General features: G+C 36.6%; 1 long non-coding RNA gene across 1 annotated transcript in view; it reads right to left on the bottom strand.

Moving 5' to 3' along the window:
- The window catches only part of LOC144365882 (uncharacterized), a 38,906-nt gene extending 22,075 nt beyond the window's left edge, over window positions 1-16,831 (bottom strand). The window contains exon 1 of the long non-coding RNA XR_013424612.1: window positions 16,742-16,831. This is a non-coding gene — a long non-coding RNA (uncharacterized LOC144365882). The remainder of the gene's footprint in view (window positions 1-16,741) is intronic.
- Window positions 16,832-20,052: the final 3,221 nt, after the last annotated feature.

Here is a 20,052-nt window from a genome sequence, read left to right as displayed (position 1 = left end):
TTAAGAATGCTACTCAACTATGACATGTTAACAGATCAAAAAAGAGGAGCCTTTTTGGATGCCCCCCCTTTTTTTCCTGAAGTACTCTAGGTATGCCTGGATGGAGCCTCTAAGACCTAACAGGATGTCTGAGATTGAGGGAAGTGACTTTCGATCTGTCAGTAAACAAATGAGAAACTAATACAGCTTTGTTGCAGTTTCTGATTGGCAATGGCTCTGAACTATCTCCTACTTCTGGTTGCAGACAAAGAAACAGGAGATGAATTACCATGTTCTAGGACTGAGTGTTCTTTTCCAAGTCAAACTGCAATAAGAAATAAAAATGGTTAGGCATCCAGTGTGTAGATTATATAACTTGTCTCCTCTGTTTTGTCTTGGGTTTTTTTTTTTTTTTTTGTCTTTTAAAGGGAAAAATGAATAAAATGAAGGGATATTTTAGAATGACTGGGTGCACACTGAGTCTTATTGCACATAATGCTGAACTCTGAAGTGGCTATTTTTGTTCAAGTGGATATTTATTATTGGATGGTTTCTTTGCTTTAATTTATATTTCTATTTTTGACCTAAATAGAAAGGTCTTGGGTAAACTACCACTTTATCCATTGTAAAATTCTAAATAATTTTTAATTCTGCCTCTGCTGAGACTAATGATTAGGACCCAGATCACAATCTCGAGATATCTGGGGTCTATTTGTTTGAGAAGGCTGGTTCTCTGCTAACATTAGCATTTATGGTTCATCTTCAGCTTTTTTGTTTTTCGACTTGTCCATGAATCTTAGGTTCAGAACAAAACTGCACTGTTATTAAGAGTAATCCGCAAACAATGGCTCTATAGTGAACTTGGAAGAATGCTCATTTGATATTGCATGGTGGCAGTTATGAAAGAGGCAACTCTCAGTTATAATAAAGATGAAAGCATAGTGTTAGCTGAGCTTTGGGAAAATTCTTTATGAACAAATGATGGGGTTAATATGAAGTGGAAAACTTAAACGCACTAAATGTATTGCTTTAGCAATCATGGATTTAATTTTTAATTTTTATTTTTTTAGTATACAGAAAAAGAATATATATTTAGGTTGACAGAGGAAATACAAAAAGATATTTACAATTTATTGGTGATTTTTTATGCATATCCCCAGAAACTGTGCTAAAGCACTCTATTTCTAGGTTGACACTGTGAGAAATTTGCAAACCCTAGAATGTACTTCGGTTTCAGTAAGATGATAATGATGGTAACGGTGATGGTAATAAAAAAAATAACAATAGAAATAGCTAAGTTATATGGACCATTTACTAAGTAACAGTCATCAGGGTAAGCATTTTCCATATGTTATCTCATTTAATCCTCATAATAATCCCATAATTTGATATTATTATTATCCCTGATCTTCATATGAGGCTCAGAGTGTTGAGTGAATGTTCAAGTTCACTCATCCAGCAAGTAAGAGGGCTAAAATTTAGAAACCAGTAGTCTCTCCCCAGAATCAAAGCTCTCAGCTACTAGGTGTCTGCAGAGAAAGCCTTTGACATAGACTGATTTGAGATGCCAAAAGCTTAAGGAAGGAAAGGACCCCACCTCTTCCTTCCCCAGCAAGTACATATGTATAGCTTACTTAGATTCTTTTGAATCTCAAGAGGCAGAAACCACAGTCCTCTAAATGGGGAGGAGATATTCCCCAGCAACAAACAACCAAGAGGGAAGGCTTGAACCAGAAAAAGAAGAGACATTTGGGGCTGGGTTTGCGGCTCACTGGTAGAGCGCTTGCTCACACGTGAGAGACCCTGGGTTTGATCCTCAGCACCACATAAAAATAAATAAACAAAATAAAGATATTGTGCCCATGTATAACTGGAAAGATATTTAAAGAGAGAGAGAGAGAGAGAGAGAGAGAGAGAGAGAGAGAGAGAGAGAGAGAGAGAGAGAGAGAGAGACATTTGCTCAACAGACTAGAAGAAGGAAGAAGTTTTGGCCTGGATAGTAGTTGGGTAGGGGATATTGCCCCTACACCTGCCTGTTGGGGTGTGTTAAAGGGATCTTGTGGGGACTGCAAATTGAGAAGCTTTGTCTTGTTAGACTGGAAGATTGTTTCATGCTATTCCATACCTTGATTTCCTTCAATAAATTCATGTTGATTGCTCATGCTATGTGAAAAATATGTTCCCAAGAAGGGTCTTGTGGCCATGTTTGGATTAAGCATTAAAGGGGGATCAATAATTCTCCTCCCTCTTTTCTCTTTGGGCCAAAGGGTAAGAATCTGCCAAGGGGAGGAGTGAATCAAATGGGGGTGGGTATCTGGAGTTTTAAGGTCAAATCACTGCACTCCATGAAGAGATCTTCCTTTCATTGCCAAACTAGAAAACCGGGTTTTCTCTTTCTTTTTCTTATTATTCTTTTCTCAATTAAAGGAAGGACATGTTCTGAGTCTCTCAAAAATGTTTCCCTTACTAGTTCTTAAGCCTTTTATCAAAGTGACATGTCACCTCTGCTCAAAAAGCACCACCATCTAATTTAATTGGATGGATAAATGCAAGGAGAACCAGAACAACACTTTGCCTGCCACCAAACATCTGTTTGGTTGATAAACATTCAGTTTCCTTTTCTTCTCACCTATACCTATACTCCTCACCTCCCTTTGGTAGAAAACACAAGCGTGTCATCCAATCACACCTACACGTCGAATGGATGTGTTTCTTTATGATCCAGAGGACTATGAGCTATGAAAGCAAGTTACCTGTCTCCAGTGCTCCTGATATACAATGGCAAAGCAAAAATGGTATAACTTAAATGAACACTCTTTCAAAAATGGAGAGAGGGAGACACAAGGTGATCACCTATTCATAGAAACTGTTGAGTAAGAACTTTTCAAGAAGAAGTGATGCTCCTTGGGTGATGGGAAATAGTGCCTAATTAGGCCCAAATTCATCAGCTTGGGAAGCAATGAACAGTTTCCCAACTTTTGGCCTACAGAAGATTGGGGGCGTAAAGGTCATAGAAAATCTCAGTCATTTCTTCAGTTACGGCTTTTTTTTTTTTTTTTTGGCTAATAAACCTTTCTTTAAAACTTCATCAAATATATCTCCTTTTCCACCTTGTTTGTCACCTCTAGGAGCTGACCTTCCTGACTTGCACCATCCTGGCTTTCTTAACCACTAGGTTCTTGCTATTTGGTGACTGGGAGGCAGAGCTAGGAAACCAGAGGGGAAGATTTAAGAGAGAATGGTTAGAGTATTTGTCCCTACTTAGGGGATCTCATTCCCAAACTTTTCATATCCTTGTAGTAGTTGCCTTGCTCTATTCTCCAGGTGCCTATTGAGAGGCCTTTAATTTATGACTCTGGAATTCACTAGGGCTCTGCCACTCAGAGCAGCCCCTTTGTCCTTTAGGTCTGGGGTGGTACAGTTCCCCTGTGACTGCTCATTCCTGAGTACCTCATTGTCTCTAATTGGTACCTTAACTCTGACATGCTTCTGTAAACTGCCTCTTTATTAAATTCCTTCAGTTGAATAATTTGTGTGTGCCATCTGCTTCCTGCCAAGCTGACTAATACAGCTTCTAACCTATTTGATTCTAACAGCTACATGTGTCAATGGCCAACCAAAGTTGTTTTTCTGACATATTTCTTATTTCTTTCTATTTTTTTAAAGAAAAAAATATTTATTTTTTAGCTTTAGGTGGACACAATATCTTTATTTAATTTTATGTGATGTTAAGGATCGAACCCAGTGCCCCAGCCCTTTCTCTTTCTCTTAATTGTGAAAACTTTGAATTGTATGGTATCTGATCTAATTGAAAATATTTACTGGATTTTTTTTTGCAGTAATATCTTATTCAGCAATATGATAGCCATTCCCTTTGTATTTGTTTGTTAGGACTTCTGTAACAACAAATCTCACATTGGTGGTGTAAATAACAGAAATTTATTTGCCCATAGCCCTGGAGGCTGAAAGTTCAAGACCAAGGTTTTAGCAGGTTTGGTTTCTCTTATGACCTCTCTTTTTGGCTTACAGATGGCTATCTTCTTGCTGTGTCCTCACATGACCTTTTCTCTATGTGTGAATCTGGTATTTTACAGTTCACTAGAGAGACAGACCAAAAGGAGATCTATCTATCTATCTATCTATCTATCTATCTATCTATCTATCTATCTATCTATCTATCTATCTGTCTATCATCTATCTATCTCAGACCAAAAGGAGATCTATCTATCATCTATCTATCTCTCTATCTTAGAGAATCAACTCACGTGATTATAGAGGCTGAGAAGTTCCACTATGTGTAAGCTATTGAAATGGGGAGGCTGGTGATGTAATTCAGCCTGAGTCTGAAGGCCTGAGAACCAGGGGAGCTGATGATATAAATCTTAGCTCATGGCAAAGGATGGATGAAATGAGATGTCTCAGCTTATGCAGTGAGACGGAAGAAAAGGGGTGAGTTCCTCCTTCTTCCTCCGTCTTTCGTATTACTCAGGCCCTAACAGATTAGGTGATGTTTAACCACAACAGGGAGGGCAGTCAAATTTGCTGAGTCCATGGATTCAAGAGCTAATCTCATCTGGAAGCCTCCTCACATACCCTGAAACAATGTTTAATCTGGGTAACTCATGAGCCACTCAAGCTAGCATGTAAAATTAAACTACCATCCCTGGTGTTTCTCTCGTTCTCCTTACAAGGGCATTAGTCATATTGAATCAGAGCTTTAACAGCTTCATTTTAACTTAGGTTGTATTCCCAAATCAAGTTTCATTTTGGATACTGAGGGTTGGGACTTTAACATATGAATTTTGAGGGGGACATGAGTCAATCCACTGACATGCTTTATATGACTCTTGGTACAATGCCAGTTGACCCCTTGTTTCAGACCTTTTAGTTTTATCCTTTTGAATGTAGAAATGAACTTGGCTTCTCTAACACTGAAGGATCCCACATTTCTGGATACTACTTATTTCCTGTGCTTGCAATCTATCTGAACCGTTTCTGAGGTCATCTTTTTCTATGTTGCCATGTTAAATACAGCCAACTGTAATCAATACATACCATTAACACTGCTTCCCAATTTTTTTTCCTCTGGAGTTGCATTTTCTGCCTTCCATGTTATCACAAGCAATAGTTTTACCAAATGTTTTGCAACTGCATTACTTGTATCACCATCACTCTAGGCTCCAGTCATAATTTGCTCAGCCTTTGCTGCCCATCCCTTAGCCACTGCCATACATTTCAGGCTTATTTGCTATGGCAGCACTCATGTCAAGGTTCCTGTTTCTGTATTAGTCATGATATGGCTAGTTTTATTGCAATAAAAATGCACATTCATTTTTTTTTTTGCTTATGCTGCAAAATTCACCATCTATAATGATTCTCTATAATCACTTGGGGACCAAGAATAAAGAAGAGCTATCAGCTTGAACATTCCATGTCAGAGGATAAGAAGGCCCTTTCCCTTAAAACTTCTCTTTAGCTAGGCATGATGATGCATGTCTATAATCCCAGGAGCTTGAAAGTCTGAGGTACGAGGACCACAAGTTCAAAGTCAGCCTCAGCAACTTAGTGAGACTAAGCAATTTAGTGACACGTTGTCTCAAAATTAAAAAATAAAATAAAAATGGCTGGAGGTGTGGCTCAGTGGTTAAGAACCCCTGAGTTCGATCCCTGGTGAAAGAAAGAAAGAGAGAGAGAGAGAGAGAGAGAGAGAGAGAGAGAGAGAGAGAGAGAGAAGAAAGAAAGAAAGAAAGAAAGAAAGAAAGAAAGAAAGAAAGAAAGAAAGAAAGAAAGAAAGAAAGAAAGAAAGAAAGAAAGAAAGAAAGAAAGAAAGAAAGAAAGAAAGAAAGAAAGAAAGAAAGAAAGAAAGAAAGAAAGAAAGAAAGAAAGAAAGAAAGAAAGAAAGAAGGAAGGAAGGAAAGCCTTTCCTTAGATATGACACATCTCTCTGGTTTTTTGTTTGTTTGTTTGTTTGTTTTGTTTTTTAGTTTATTAAGCAAAGTGGGTCATGTGGTTGTTTTCAAGTTGTCAGGCACATGACATTTAAAGGGGACAGGAAACTTCTCATATGCTTAAGAAGAGAACTTAAAATTTTTGGTGAATATCACTAATGATTTATCACACAGTATTAACTCTTAATAATTGGTATTAAGTTCTGGAAATTAAGAAAAATTTAAGAAAAAAGAATAATTCATAATTATCTGTGATACAAATCAAGGGCTCATACAACATTTTTGTTTTCTGGACACTTTGCCACTATTTTTCCTTCCTCACACAAATACAACCATTCCATTCCCTAATGCTGTAGAATTACACATTCAGCCAAGGGTCAGCTGCCTGTTGTGTATCATTGGGTAATTCCATAACTTTTATTTCTTACTACCAAAGAAGTCTAAAATGCTGCATAGAAAGAGTCAGGTGAAACTCTCTTGTGCTTTATTGTATTCGTGATATGTATAATATGTATCTCATTCTCTTTCAAATGCATTTTAAAGTGAAGTCACATTTAAATTTTCTATTTCCATAAAGCAAGAAAGATATTTACTGTTATGCACTGCCAAGCAGACTGGCAGATGTCACTAGCAAATGGTAAAAATTCTTCTATGACTCATTATTTCCATAAAAACAAACTATTTTTCAGTTATTTCTGAAACAGAATATATATGAATATAAATGACAAAAAAATACAGTAATCCTAGTGCAGTGTGTCTTTAGGAAGTTAGGAAATAATTGAAGTTAATCACGATACCTCACCTTGTGAAAAGAACTCATAATTCAGGGAACCAATTAAAGTAGTTTCCAGTCTAAAATAGATGTGTCTGTAACAAGAAGCACTAACAATGGGTTAAAAATGGAAACAGGTATAAAGCACACAGTGGAAAATGTGCATAAAATTAGATTGTTTTGATTAGGTACAGCCTTTTCTGAAAACGTTCTTTAGGAATAAATTATGTTGCTTAAAATCTTTCCCCCATTATTCCATTCTTGTCTATGATTCCAGTTTTTCTAAAATACAATTCTAATATTGTCACTTTCTTACTTAAAATTAGTCTGTGTTGAACTAGGGTGCCATCAGGAAAGGTCTTGACTCCTGACTCCTCGAGGTCGAATGTGTTAACCTCCCCATCCCAAGTTATTAATGACAGTTCTAATCTGAATATTTGTGTCCCTCCTCACAGTTGCAGGTTGAAATTCCAACCCCCCAGGTAACAGTATTAAAAGGTGAGGTCCCAGGGCAATGATTAATTAGGTCATGAATGAGGAGCCTCTTGACATAGACGAGTCCTCCTACAGAGGAGTCCTGAAAGCTTATTTGCCCTCCCAAGTGAGGACTCACAGGGGAGGTGCCATTCATGAACCAAAGTGGGCCCTAACCACACACTGAACGTGCCAGGGTCTGCATCTTGGACCCTCCAGTCTCCAGGTTTATGAACAACGATTTTCTAGGGTGTATAACCTGCCCAGTTTATGCTGTTGTGTTCTAGTCTCCCCAACAGGCTAAGACAGTGTCCCTCTGCATACACTAGTGCCCTGCCATTGAGCTGATGGCTATGGTCCAGCTCCCTCCTTAACCTTTGCCAGTCTTTTAAAGCTCCACTTGACTGCTTCTTTGCCTCAGAAGTCTTTTTTTGTTTTTAATTCTTCTAAACTTCCTTACCACTGTATTTACTCTATTATGGGAAGCATAATGTACAAGTTTTAATACTTTCCTAGATTTAGGATGACTTGGGCATCACTTGTATCTCATAAAAGAACTGTGTGTGTGTGTGTGTGTGTGTGTGTATTTGTGTTTTAATTTTCACAAAGACTTTAAGAATAGAGTCTTAACGATTTCTCTTATTGTTTTTATATCTAAGGAGAATACATATTTTTTTCTTCATCTAACTTAGGCGATGACATCAAATCAGAATTATAAATAATATCTCAGCATAGAATAAATTTGTTATGTTGTAATTTAAAAAATATTTCATAAAGGATTGCCAAGGGATTTTGCCAAGGAGGCATATTGTTGAGGTCAAGACTCTAGGAAAAAAAACTGTTTGTGTTTCAGCACAAAAGTTGGCAGTATTTTATCTTCCAAATGAATATTGGTGGATAACTATTTTGTTAAATCACTCTCTCTAAACTGCACAACTTATAAAGCTATATTTCCTGACAAAATGTATCTTGAGTATTATATAGAACGCCCATGCAGTCCCTGGATTGAGGTTATTAATGATTCATTCTCTTATATACAATGGGAAGGAGATGCAGATGGGGAGGTATGATATTAAACTATACAAATAATATAGGGATATTGTCACTACATTTAAGTTACTTCGAGTTCTTAGTGGATTTTAATTGCTAGGAATACTTTGAATCCCTTCCCTAACTACCTCCACTTTCTGTATTCTTCCATGGTTTATAAGTTACTGATCACACTTGCCTGATTTTTTTTATAGTTCTCAATAAATTTAATGAAAGAAATTTATCTTACCAAAAGAATTGAATATCAGCCTTGTCTGGCCTCCCTTCTCTTGTTCTTCTGGGTTTACGACATGGTTATTTTGTGAGTGCATTTTTTTTCTGTTACATTTTTGCTCTGGGCTCTGGTTTGGGCAAGCTCAGACTGCCACTCGCTTCCTGGCTGCTGACTCATTGGTTTGCTTCATCCTTTGGGGTGTGAAACCCCCATATTCCTAACTATGTGGCCCATGCCTCACTAGTATTTCTAGTTTTGGCACGTTTTGATCCTACCACCACCAGATACCACTAATCTCTTCCACATGTTTTCAGAGATCCTTATCCTGATAAACTGATTTATTGTGTAATTCATTCAACACTGGGTGATACATTTAATCTTCCTGTTTTTTAATTTTTCATCTTATAAATATATGACTCTTGATTAGCCTCAAACTGCTCTCTTATGGTTTATGAAGATCAAGTAAGATCAAGCTTGTGAAAACATTTTGTTAAGTGCAAAGTGCAAAACTAATGTAAGTGATTATTTTTATTGTAATGCTATTTTCACTGAAACATCCTTCCTGGATGCCACTATCTGTACAGAGAGACTGGTTTTAAAAGCATCACCTGCTAGCTTGATAGACTGGTATATAATTACAAAGGGAAATAATGATAATTGTTGATATTGACCATATATCATGTGCCAAATGTATGCTACACATTATTCAATTTAATCTTGATATCTCTCTGTCAGGTAGATTTTTTTGTAATTTTGTAGTTGAACAAATAGAAATACACAAAGTAACTTATCCAAGGATATATAAGCTTTTAGGTCACAGAACAAGGTCAGTGATGTTCAACACATGGTCTCCTTGAGATGCTGATTGTTCCAAATGGGTTTTGCATTCACTCTGGTCTAAGATGCCAACCTGCTTCTACCTTATATACTCTGTACCCCATGATAATGATGGTATAGTAGGCAGCCTTCTATGATGGCTCCACATGATCCTCACCTCCTGATTTTCATGCTTTTATATAGTCTTCTTTTCTTGAATGTGGGCTAGACTTCAAAATTTGTGAATAACAAACAGAATACAACAAAAGTAATGGGCTATCACTTATGAAATTAGTTTATGAAAATCTGTGACTTCTATCTTGGAATTCCCTTGTTCTCTCTCTACTGCTTGCTCAGTTTGATGAAACCAGCTGCTGTATTATAAGTTGCCCTATGTAAAAGCCCAAGTGGCAGGGACATGATAGCAGCCACAAATCAACAGCTGCCAGGGAGGATCTGAATCCTGCCAACAACTGGTGAGGTTGTAGTTTGCCAGTTCTGAGCTTAGAATCGGAATTATGCCAGTTGAACCCTGAGATAACTGTAGGCTCAGTTGATACTTTCACTACATGTGTGAGACACCATGTGCTGGAGGACTCAGCTAAGCATCACCTGAAATGCTGAACCACAATATCCATAAGCATATTCCTTATTGATAGACCTGTTGTTGTTTTAAACCACTGCATATTTGGTTCATCTGTTAGGTAGCAGTAGATAACAAGTAAATTGGCTGTGCACAGAGAAGCATTGTTAATAGGCATGTAGGGAACAAAATGAATAGTGAAGGAGGGAATTAACTCTGCCATGCCCAACTTTCCCACCTATTAAACAACACTTAATAAACGTTGAAATTAGCTTTCCCACTTGATAAACAACATCTAATAAGGGCTGAGATCAGAAGTTTGCCACTCTAAGTCCAAGGCATCTCTCCCCATGATAAGCTGCCATAGGTGGGTATTTGGTATTGAGAGAGGGTAGCAGAGTTGTTGTTATGATAATCAATGTTCAGATAAAAACAGCTAAAGACATTCTATCTGGAGATAGATTGGCAGGGAAGACTTTAAAGCCCTTGAATCTTAGAGGGTTCCTTGGATATTCTTAGGTAAGTTGATCCCCTCATTTGAATATATAGCTACTATAACCTTAAGTAGAAGTCAATTTTTTTCTTCTGTATATAGTCAGTAAATATTTTACACATTACAGGTCACATATAGTCTCTTTCTTGTACTTTTAAAAAGTCAATGTTAAAAATGTAAAAAGCTTTCTAACCTTAGAGGCTTTATAAAACCAGGGTTTGGGCCAGATTTGGTTGTAATTTGCCATTCCTGACCAAAGTGAAAGTAGCACTCAAGACTGTGGTTTAACCCAAGTATGATTCTTCCTGGGATTCCATGAGGGAATTATACCATATTGTCCTTTGACATGCACTGTATGTAATGAATCAATTTCTATCCTGTGGATTCAGCATGGTGTTTGCTACCCACCTACTTGGAAAAAAATTGAGCAAATAATTACTCAAGTTGTTTTTGCTTTCTATGATTCCAATGAGAAGATTGGGTTGGGAAAGGCTAGTGGTAGACACACTCACTACACTTATTCATTCAACAATCATGAAGTAACCGTGTGTTCAGTGATGTATTCTGTACTGTGCAGTGATAAATGAAATGTAAACTTTCATCATAATGAGTGAACTACAAGAAAATAAGAAAATAACTTAATTTCTGAAGTCATGCTCTTACAGAAATGATGTAATGATTTCATCAGTGTAACATCTTTGCTATGGATAGAGAGCTTTCCCTTCCTCTACAGGGCTGTGATATGTACCATACAGACCTATTAATAGTTGTCTGAGAAATAATAAAACTCCATATGTCCATGAGGAGTCAAGGATCACTTATGGAGGTAAAAAAAATAACTGATAGGGAATGCATAAATCTTGAAAATATTTTATTTTAGAAGAACAGTTTGATTTCCTCTAATCCTCGGTATGCCACTATATTGACTTCTGGCAACTACTTAACCTCTTTGAGATACCAATTTACCATAAAATGGAGAAAACGATACCTGTTTTAGTAAATTGTTATGAGGACTGAAATGAGATGAAACATGTAAAGCACTCAGAAGTAATGTTTAATAAGTAGCCAAAGCTCAAAAGCAGAAACTGTTATTATTTTCAAGCTAGTTTCCATAATTCCAGGGGTATCACATCTGTGATCTTATTATTTTGTATTTCATTATTACTTCTAACACCACTGTCATTTAGCTTCTGTAAGATAGAAAGTAAGAGAAAAGGAAACATCTATAAGTTTGTTTAATTGTATTGATCTCCTCAGAGAACTGGGCTCAACTATGGAGGTAAAAATATCTAATATGGAATCTATAAAACTTGAAAATATTACATTTTGGAAAGATGATTTGATTCCTCTCAATATCAAAAGAATGAGCTGAAATAGGAAGGGATGGTGGGGAGGGACAAAGGGAGCATCCCATTAGCAAATTCATGGTTGTAACCTTTGTTTTTTTCCTATACCTTTAGAGAGCCCATGCAAAAAAACAACTCTCATTCTCTGGATTCTGATATACAAACAACAGAATGAACTCTTGTGAAGTTTTGCTTTGTGCCAGGCTCTGCTCATATCACTGAAAGAGGGAAGATTTTTATCATTTACAACATATATATATATATATATATATATATATATATATAAAACCTGAAGCACAAGTTGCCTGTGTAACTTGCCCAAGGTCACTGTGCTAGTGCACTGATAGCCCAGTTCTGAACTGGGTGTACTTACTTCAAAGCCTGGCTCTTTTTTTTGCAGGGGGGTACTAGGGATTGAACTCAGGGGCACTCGACCACTGAGCCACATCTCCTGCCTTATTTTGTATTTATATTTAGAGACAGGGTCTCACTGAGTTGCTTAGCATCTCACTTTTGCTGAGGCTGGCTTTGAACTTTCGATCCTCCTGCTTAAGCCTCCGGAGCTGCTGGGATTACAGGTGTTTGCCACCACGCCTGGCTCTGAGCCCCGCTCTTAATTCCAGTGCTCAATTGCAGTGCTGAAGAGTGGAAAGATTTTGTGAGCACCACATGCACTTTTAAATTTTCTTGTGTCACCTTTTAAAAAGTAAAAAGAAACAAGTGAAATTAACTTTTAATCATGTGTTTTTTAACCAATCATGTCTACATTGTTGTTATCATTTCAATATGTAATCTATAGAAATACGTTAATGTTGTTTCATGTTCCTTTTTATACTTAATTTTGAAATTCAATGTGTTTTTAAGATTTGTGCACATCTCAGTTTGGACTAGCCACATTTCTAGTGCCAAGTAACTGTATGTGGCTAGTGACTTTCACACCAAAGAACTCAATTCTATGGCTGTTCAGCTAGAGTCACTAGATTTTCTATTTATAGCGCCAAGAAATAATATTTATTCATTTTGTTTTAGTACCTTAAAAACTGTAGAGTTCATAAGTATTAAAACTGAAAGTAAATTCTAAACAAAAGACAGGGGGGAAAAAAAGTACTAATATTGTCATTGTCTAGGGCTTTCTAATAATGACCACTAAAGCTCATGTTCTTAAAAGCCCTCTGTCAGATTTCTGAAATATTTTGAGTTCAACTGCATGCCCATTTAAGAACATAAGGTTCATTTACCATATTTCCCCCTCGGTCAAGCAGAAATCTAAAAATACACTCCTAAGTTCTTAGGTTTGACCTAACCCTTTATATAAATATCCGTTTGCAGTTGTTATTCTAGCCAAAGAAAAATCCAGTCCTGTAAGTCATTTGGTCGTAAAAACTTTAAGAAACTGGTTTCTCCCTGAACACTTCCTTCCTCTAAATCACACACAAACCCTGGGTGGGGCGGAGGGGGTTGGGAGGAGGAAGGAAAAATCAGATTTTTATTTTTTATTTTTCCCACAAGAGGACAAAAAAAATGACCCCGCCACACATCATTCTTTTGTCATTTCCTTTCTCACTGCCAAATTTTAAATAATGATTAGTGTATGAAAAATTGCTCCCTTAATATAAAGTTCACCTCTGTAAACTTTGTAGAGCTTTGGTCAAAGAAACTCCATTTTATCTACTGAATTCGGAAGTGCCCTGTGGGAAATTTCATGTTACCTGTATGCTGGCCAATGTTTCTCCAACACCTGACACACAGTAGACACAAGAGGCAGTAAATGACTGTTGAAATGAATCTATTTTAATTAATTGGAGTAAAGTCAAGACACATTTTGTATTCAGAATTTTAAAAAAAGTAGTTCATATTGCCAAGTATCTTAATGAAAATATTAAGGAGAAATGTATCAATGAGGAAGCAAAAACTTAAATATGTGACAAACTATTGGAATTTAAAAGTCTGATTGCTTTTAGGGCTTTCTCCTTGAACCTGCCTATAAAAATGAAATTATAATATGAACAAAAAAGTAAACATTAAAGAGGCTGGGGTTTGGCTCAGGGGTAGAGTGCTTGCTTAGCATATATGAGGCACTGGGTTCAATCCTCAGCACCACATAAAAAATGAATAAATAAACAAAATAAAGACATTGTGTCCATCTACACCTAAAGTTTTTCTTAATAAAAAATTAAATATAACAAGAAGAATATATACAAGAATATTTGTACAGTTTTGATCAGAGGAGAGACATTAAAGTAGGTAGGAAACTCAGAAAGAAAAAGAAAACATAATTATGTTTAACTGCATCAAAATGAATGAATGTATGTGTATGTATTTAAATACATACCTTTTATAAAACAGTGGATTGGGAAAAAATATAATCAGAATGCCATCAGAAAGATGACAAAAAGGGGCTGAGATATAGTTCAGTGGGTAGATCACTTGCTTAAAATGCGTGAGGTCTTGGGTTGTTCTCCAGACACATCAAAAAAAAAAAAAAAAAAAAGAAAAGAAAAAAAGAATGCTGATAGTAAATTATAAAATGGCTTCTAAAATAAAGCAAGTTGTAAATAAAGAATGGAAGAGAAAATAGACAACAAATAATTTCTTTTCCACTAATAATTAGAACAATGCAAAAAGTGTACAGAAATTAGATGGGTTATTTTATCCATTACATAGGCAGACACTTAAAGAAAAGAAGGTAACACCATCCAACACTAGTAAGACAGGTCCTATACATAGTAGCTGGGAGACTGGATTGTTTAAAATCTTGTAGAATTAATCTAGCACTGGTTATTACAACTTAAAACACCGCATATTTTATTTAGCCATCCCAATTTTGGAACCTTTCCAACAGAAATTAAAGCACCGGTATATAAACACATATGTATTACAGGGTCTGTTACAAACATTTTAAGATGACAAAAACCCGAAAACATGCTGAATGTTTATTAAAAATGGGATGGCAAGAAATTAATAAATGGGATGGCATCAGATTAAAAAGCTTCTGCACAGCAAAGGAAACAATTAAGAGCACGAGAAGAGAGCCTGTAGAGTAGAAGACCTTTGCCAAGTATTCCTCACACAGGGGATTGATACCCAGAGTATATAAAAACTCAAAAAGCTTAACACCAAAACCAAAAACCACCCAATGACTAAATGGGCAACAAATTAAAGAGGCATTTATCAAAAGAAGAAACACAAATGGTCAACAAATATATAAAAAATGTTCAACATCTCTAGCAATCAGGGAAATGCAAATAAAAACTATATTAAGATTTTATCTCACTCCAGTCAGAATGGCAATCATTAAGAATACAAATAACAATAAATGTTGGCTAGGATATAGGGATAATGTACACTCCTACATTGCTGGGCACTGCAAGTTAGAACAACCACTCTGGAAAGCAGTGTGGAAATTACTCAAAAGACTAGGAATAGAACCACCACATCACCCAGCTATCTCACTCCTTGGTACTTATCCAAAAGATCTAAAATCAACATGCTGTAGTGATAGAGCCATTTTAATGTTCATTGCAGTGCAATCACAATAGCCAAAACACGCCAAGTAAAATAAAGCAGACTCAGAAAGTGTCAAATGTTTTCTCTGATAGGTAGCTAGGACAAAGGGGATGGGAGAAAAAAAAGAATAGAGAATCCTATGAAAATAGGAGAGATCTATGGAGCAGAGAAAGGGTTTGAGGGGAAGGGATCAGGGACAGGAATTGGGAGAAACAGTGGAATGAATTTAACAAAGCTATCCTATGTAATATAGGAATATGCCACAGTGATTGCACTTTTATGTATATCTGTAAAGCACCAATAAAAAACAATAAATAGAAGGAAGTTTAGTAAAGAGGTAAGAGCAGAGGAGGAGGAAAGATAGGAAGGAAAGGGGAAGTACTGGGGACTGAATAAGAGCAAATTATATTCCATGCTTGTGTAACTATGTCAAAATGAATCCCAATTTACCTATGGCAATAATGCACTAATAAAAAAGGTAATGGTTGAATAAATTGTAGTGTGATCACAATGGGAAATATTATGTATCTATTAAAATTAATGAGATTTATATCCCTCATCCAAGAGGGTCAGGGCTCTGAGACTTTCCTGGCTTTCTTCAAATCACACTCTGGAAAAAAAGAGGCTTGGGACTTCCCCTTGTTGCTTCAGTAGCTATGACCCCTAGCCTTGCCCTCCCCACTCCACACAGAGACTTTCACCTAGTATTCGGTGGCTATGATTAGGACAAAAAGCCTGATTCAGATGCATCAGCAGAGAGAAAGTAGGTCTTCTTAGAGAATTTTCCACATAAGAGGCTGCTTTCACTGTGTGGTTTGAGGGACAATCTCCTCATCTGGTTGAAGGGGGCCCACTAGGTATACATGGCCTGGTTCCTCCCACCCCATTATCTTCGGGTTTCAGTCAGGCCAAGTGTCTGACAATGACTAGAACCCCAAATCTGCTGCTTTTCCCTCTCATCTCATGCCTTTTAACAGTATTACATAAAAATTATTGTATTTTTTCCAAATAACCTTCAATGTTAATTGGATAGAATATTCTGATGATAATTTAATTTGGCTACATAATGATTTGCAGAAGTACAAAATTTTTAAAATGAGAGGAGGTTCAACATGTATATCATCTGGTATTAGTTGGTCAGAATGCTTAGGAGATTTGTACCTAAAACATAAAGTGCAATTTGAAAGAGGAAAATAATTTTAAGTAAACATAATAGAGATTTCCACTGGCTGATATCTACCAAATAACATTAATGCTAGCTCTCTTTGCTCAAAACACTTAAACAAAGTATCACCTAACATCAAGTGACATTTTGTGGCTTCAAATTAGATTCTTCCTTTTAGGACATTGATTTTTCACCATTCCATAGATTACCATGCTGATGTTAAAGATAATTCCAAAGAGGGGTTCCCCAAACTCTGGATTTGGAGTAACCAAATCTGGACAAGGTTAATATCAATCAAATTAACCCTTAGCCTCCAAAGATGACTATTCCAACTGAATCAACATTCACTTAATACAGAAATTCTGGCACATTAATTTAAAATTAGTAACATTACCTGATAACCAGAGTGGAGAGGGGAGACGCAGAAAGCCTTTGAAGCAGTCTGGGCGTGGGGGACTCATCTGCCCTCTTGCTCCTCTTGTGGTGAATCCTCAGAAGTTCTAATGGTTTTCTGCTGTTAAAATCCCCATTTTCCTGGCCTCCTTCCAAAACACTGGGGCCTGTGTTTCTTTCTTCATTGATTTCTGTGCTTCCTCACATTTTCAGGTCAGCAGCTAAATTCTTTCATTTGTTCATTTTCACCTCATTTCAAACAGAATGTGTTAAATAAAAATCCTCTCTAATTTTACTTCACAGTTGCTCCTTTCTTGAGAGTCCTTAAAGACAGATTTAAGGCATACAATGTTTTTCAATAATAATTAAAATGAATATTTTTTTTTTCTAGGTTACCACTCAGGGCTGCTGGGCCCCACAACTCTAGAGGCAGCTTTAGCTTTGCTCCATTCAAAGGACGTTGTGCCCTGCCAGGCCACTCACTCCCAGGACATAAATGGCTTCGCTGGCCTGTGGGCTGCAGCCGCTTTGTCATACCTCATTGATGTTTGGTGTACTTTGTGTCTAAATCTTTAGAGCTTGATATCTAAAGAAGAACTTGTGTACAGCTATTACTATAAAATTCTGAATTCTTTGTCCACAGTACTCTAAAGGTGATTTTTTATGCTGATGAGATTATTTTAAATAAATTACATTTCATATTTTACAGAGCAGTAAGACATTTATAAAATATTAAGCTAGAAGATGCTACTTAGTTTCCAAAAGCTATAACAAGGAGGGCAAGTGTTGAGAAACAGATGCCAATCACAGAGCCAGTTAATTTCGTAGATTGTTTGCCTTTAATGAAAACCTGAGTAGTATCTAGAAGGATTTCTGAATAAAGGCTTTCAGTGAACTACTCCTATCCCACAGTGTTCAGAAGTATCTGTTCTGACTCTTGACAGTGCCCAGCTTCCTTTGCAGGCCTACATGAACACTTTAATGACTGTAAGCAGAAGGCTCAGGGAGAGCTTCACTTCCTTGTCTACCTCCTCCATCTCTCTTACTTGCTGCAGAAGCCTGGAAGACTCCAAGTGGTGTAGATTCAGGACGGGGGAGGGCTTCAGAGTAGGCATCAAAGACAGGTGTGGAGGAAAAGGAAACTTTTCTTGGGTTGCACTACAAAGATTTGAGAGTCAATTAATGGTCCTCCTAGTCTAGCCCATCTTAAGATAACAATAAATATATTCTTAGGGGCCATAGGACAATTTCATCTTGGGAATACATGGCATTTGTGGCTCTTCAATTCTCCATCTTTAGAGATTGTTATGTAGGATTTACTGAATAATCTGCGGAATAAGTATATAGTTGCTGAATGTACTACATATTTCTACATATTTTCAAGGTATCGTGGTAAAATAAAATATCTAGTGTTATGAATTATATAAAAGAGTTAGTTCACCCTACCATATTTCTTAAATTCTTGATTGTACTTAATTCCACTTTTTCACTTTCTAACATTCAGATACATACATCTTACCTAAGATTATGTCTTAAATGTGATGAAATATTTAATTTTGATCAGTTGGAAACACTTTAAGTCTTTTATAATAATCTTCAGGTCATTATTACATAGCTAGATTTTCATTACTGTGTAATGTGTTTGTTAATAGAGTGCCACAATGTGGGCCTTTCAGTTGCAGCACCCATGTGAGAACTGTTTTACAGCTTTTCTGAACCTTTGGCCTAACTCCCCATTTTCTGGAGTTATATATTCTTCCTTTTTGACCTCTGACTTTCACCTGAGACTGTATAATCAGCACTGCTTTGCCAACTACAACTTTGGGATTCCTGGAATATTGTCCCCAAAACTTGGTCCATGGAAGACTCAGCTTCCTGTTCTTCCTCAGTCTCCAAACTCCCTGCCTGACCCAGGGACCAGGGCCCTTTGCTCTCTGGGAAGCCTCTCTTCTGCTGTGTGTCTTGTTGTGTTTATACAAGCCCTACCAACTTTGAAGATGAAAACCTTGGCGGGGTGGGAGAGAAGGTGGTAACTGTAAGAGAGTACAAAAACCCTCAAAAACTCTTTGCCAAAATTAAAATTAATAATCAAACATTGTAACACACTGAGAATTCTAGGAATACTTAGATTATCAAGCAGTTTCCACAATTATTGGCGTTTTCAGAGGCTCCAGCATTCCCAAGTGAGAGGAATTTCAAAAATTTTGCTCATAAGTTTATTATTAACAAATTGGTAACTTTTAACTTACCACACACAGTTTTATAGATTTGGTGAGAGTGCTTAGTAAATAAAAAAAACTCTGAGATACTATGGAAAATTATTACTTCATAAAGGCATTTCCCCCCTAGAGAATCAGGTTTAATTATAATTCAATAACTTGTCATTTTGAAGATACCATGATAGTAATTTTGTTTCCTTAGTGACAATAAACTGAAAGTTGAACCACAACAATGTCCTAAATGTTCATCAATAAAAGAAGAGTTAAGTACATTATTTTTTTAAACAGTGCACTGTAATCTTATGAAATGATTAAAATAAAAACTATAAAGACAATTTTGATACATGAAAGAAAAGTATGGAATAATGTTAAAAGAGAACAGAGCACAATTTTCAAAACTTTAAAATTACATCCATCCTTGCAGAGTAAGAACTTTAACTATGTAACTGCTTTGAATTTTTATTGATCAAAATACTCTTCATTTTTAGATGGACTGATTAGGGAGGGGATGCCGATGGGAATTCTATTTCCATGAGAACTTTAATAGCTTTCTCAGAGAGGCAGTGTTGAACATGTCAGAGTTAAGGCTGATCTCAATCACTAAGACTCACAGTGAATGATACTGGGAGGGGCTGGGAGCACTGTGTATTGCTATTGGTAAGTTCACCAAATAGATAGGAAAGAGCACCATGATACATAAGCTCGATGCAGAGACATTGAGTAGGGGCAGTGCATGAGAGTGGGGTCAATGTTAAGCATAATATTTAGCAAATAAATACTGCTTGGATTTTCTTCAAACCCAACTTCTTCCATAGGCTTTTGTAGCATTTCCAAGCAGTTGTGCCAAGTTTGGAGTGAAGTTGGAAACAGAAGTCAACAAGTGGGCTGAACAACGTGTGAGTGTGTGTGTGTGTGCGTACACATGCATGTGTTACCAAGAATGTAAAAATGCCCTGTTTTGTTTTTTAAAGATGAATTTTAGTAACCTTAAGAGGAGAACCATTTTCCTAATTTGGAGCAGAAGTAGCACAGAAGTGATGCCAGAATCATCTATGGCAGATACTCAAACTGTGGTCAGAACATATGCAACTGG

This window comes from Ictidomys tridecemlineatus, chromosome 8 (assembly GCF_052094955.1).
Source record: "Ictidomys tridecemlineatus isolate mIctTri1 chromosome 8, mIctTri1.hap1, whole genome shotgun sequence".
In the NCBI taxonomy this organism is placed as follows: Eukaryota; Metazoa; Chordata; class Mammalia; order Rodentia; family Sciuridae; genus Ictidomys; species Ictidomys tridecemlineatus.
The sequence above is the reverse complement of the archived record's forward strand: the minus strand, read 5'-3'. Positions and strand labels throughout refer to the sequence as shown.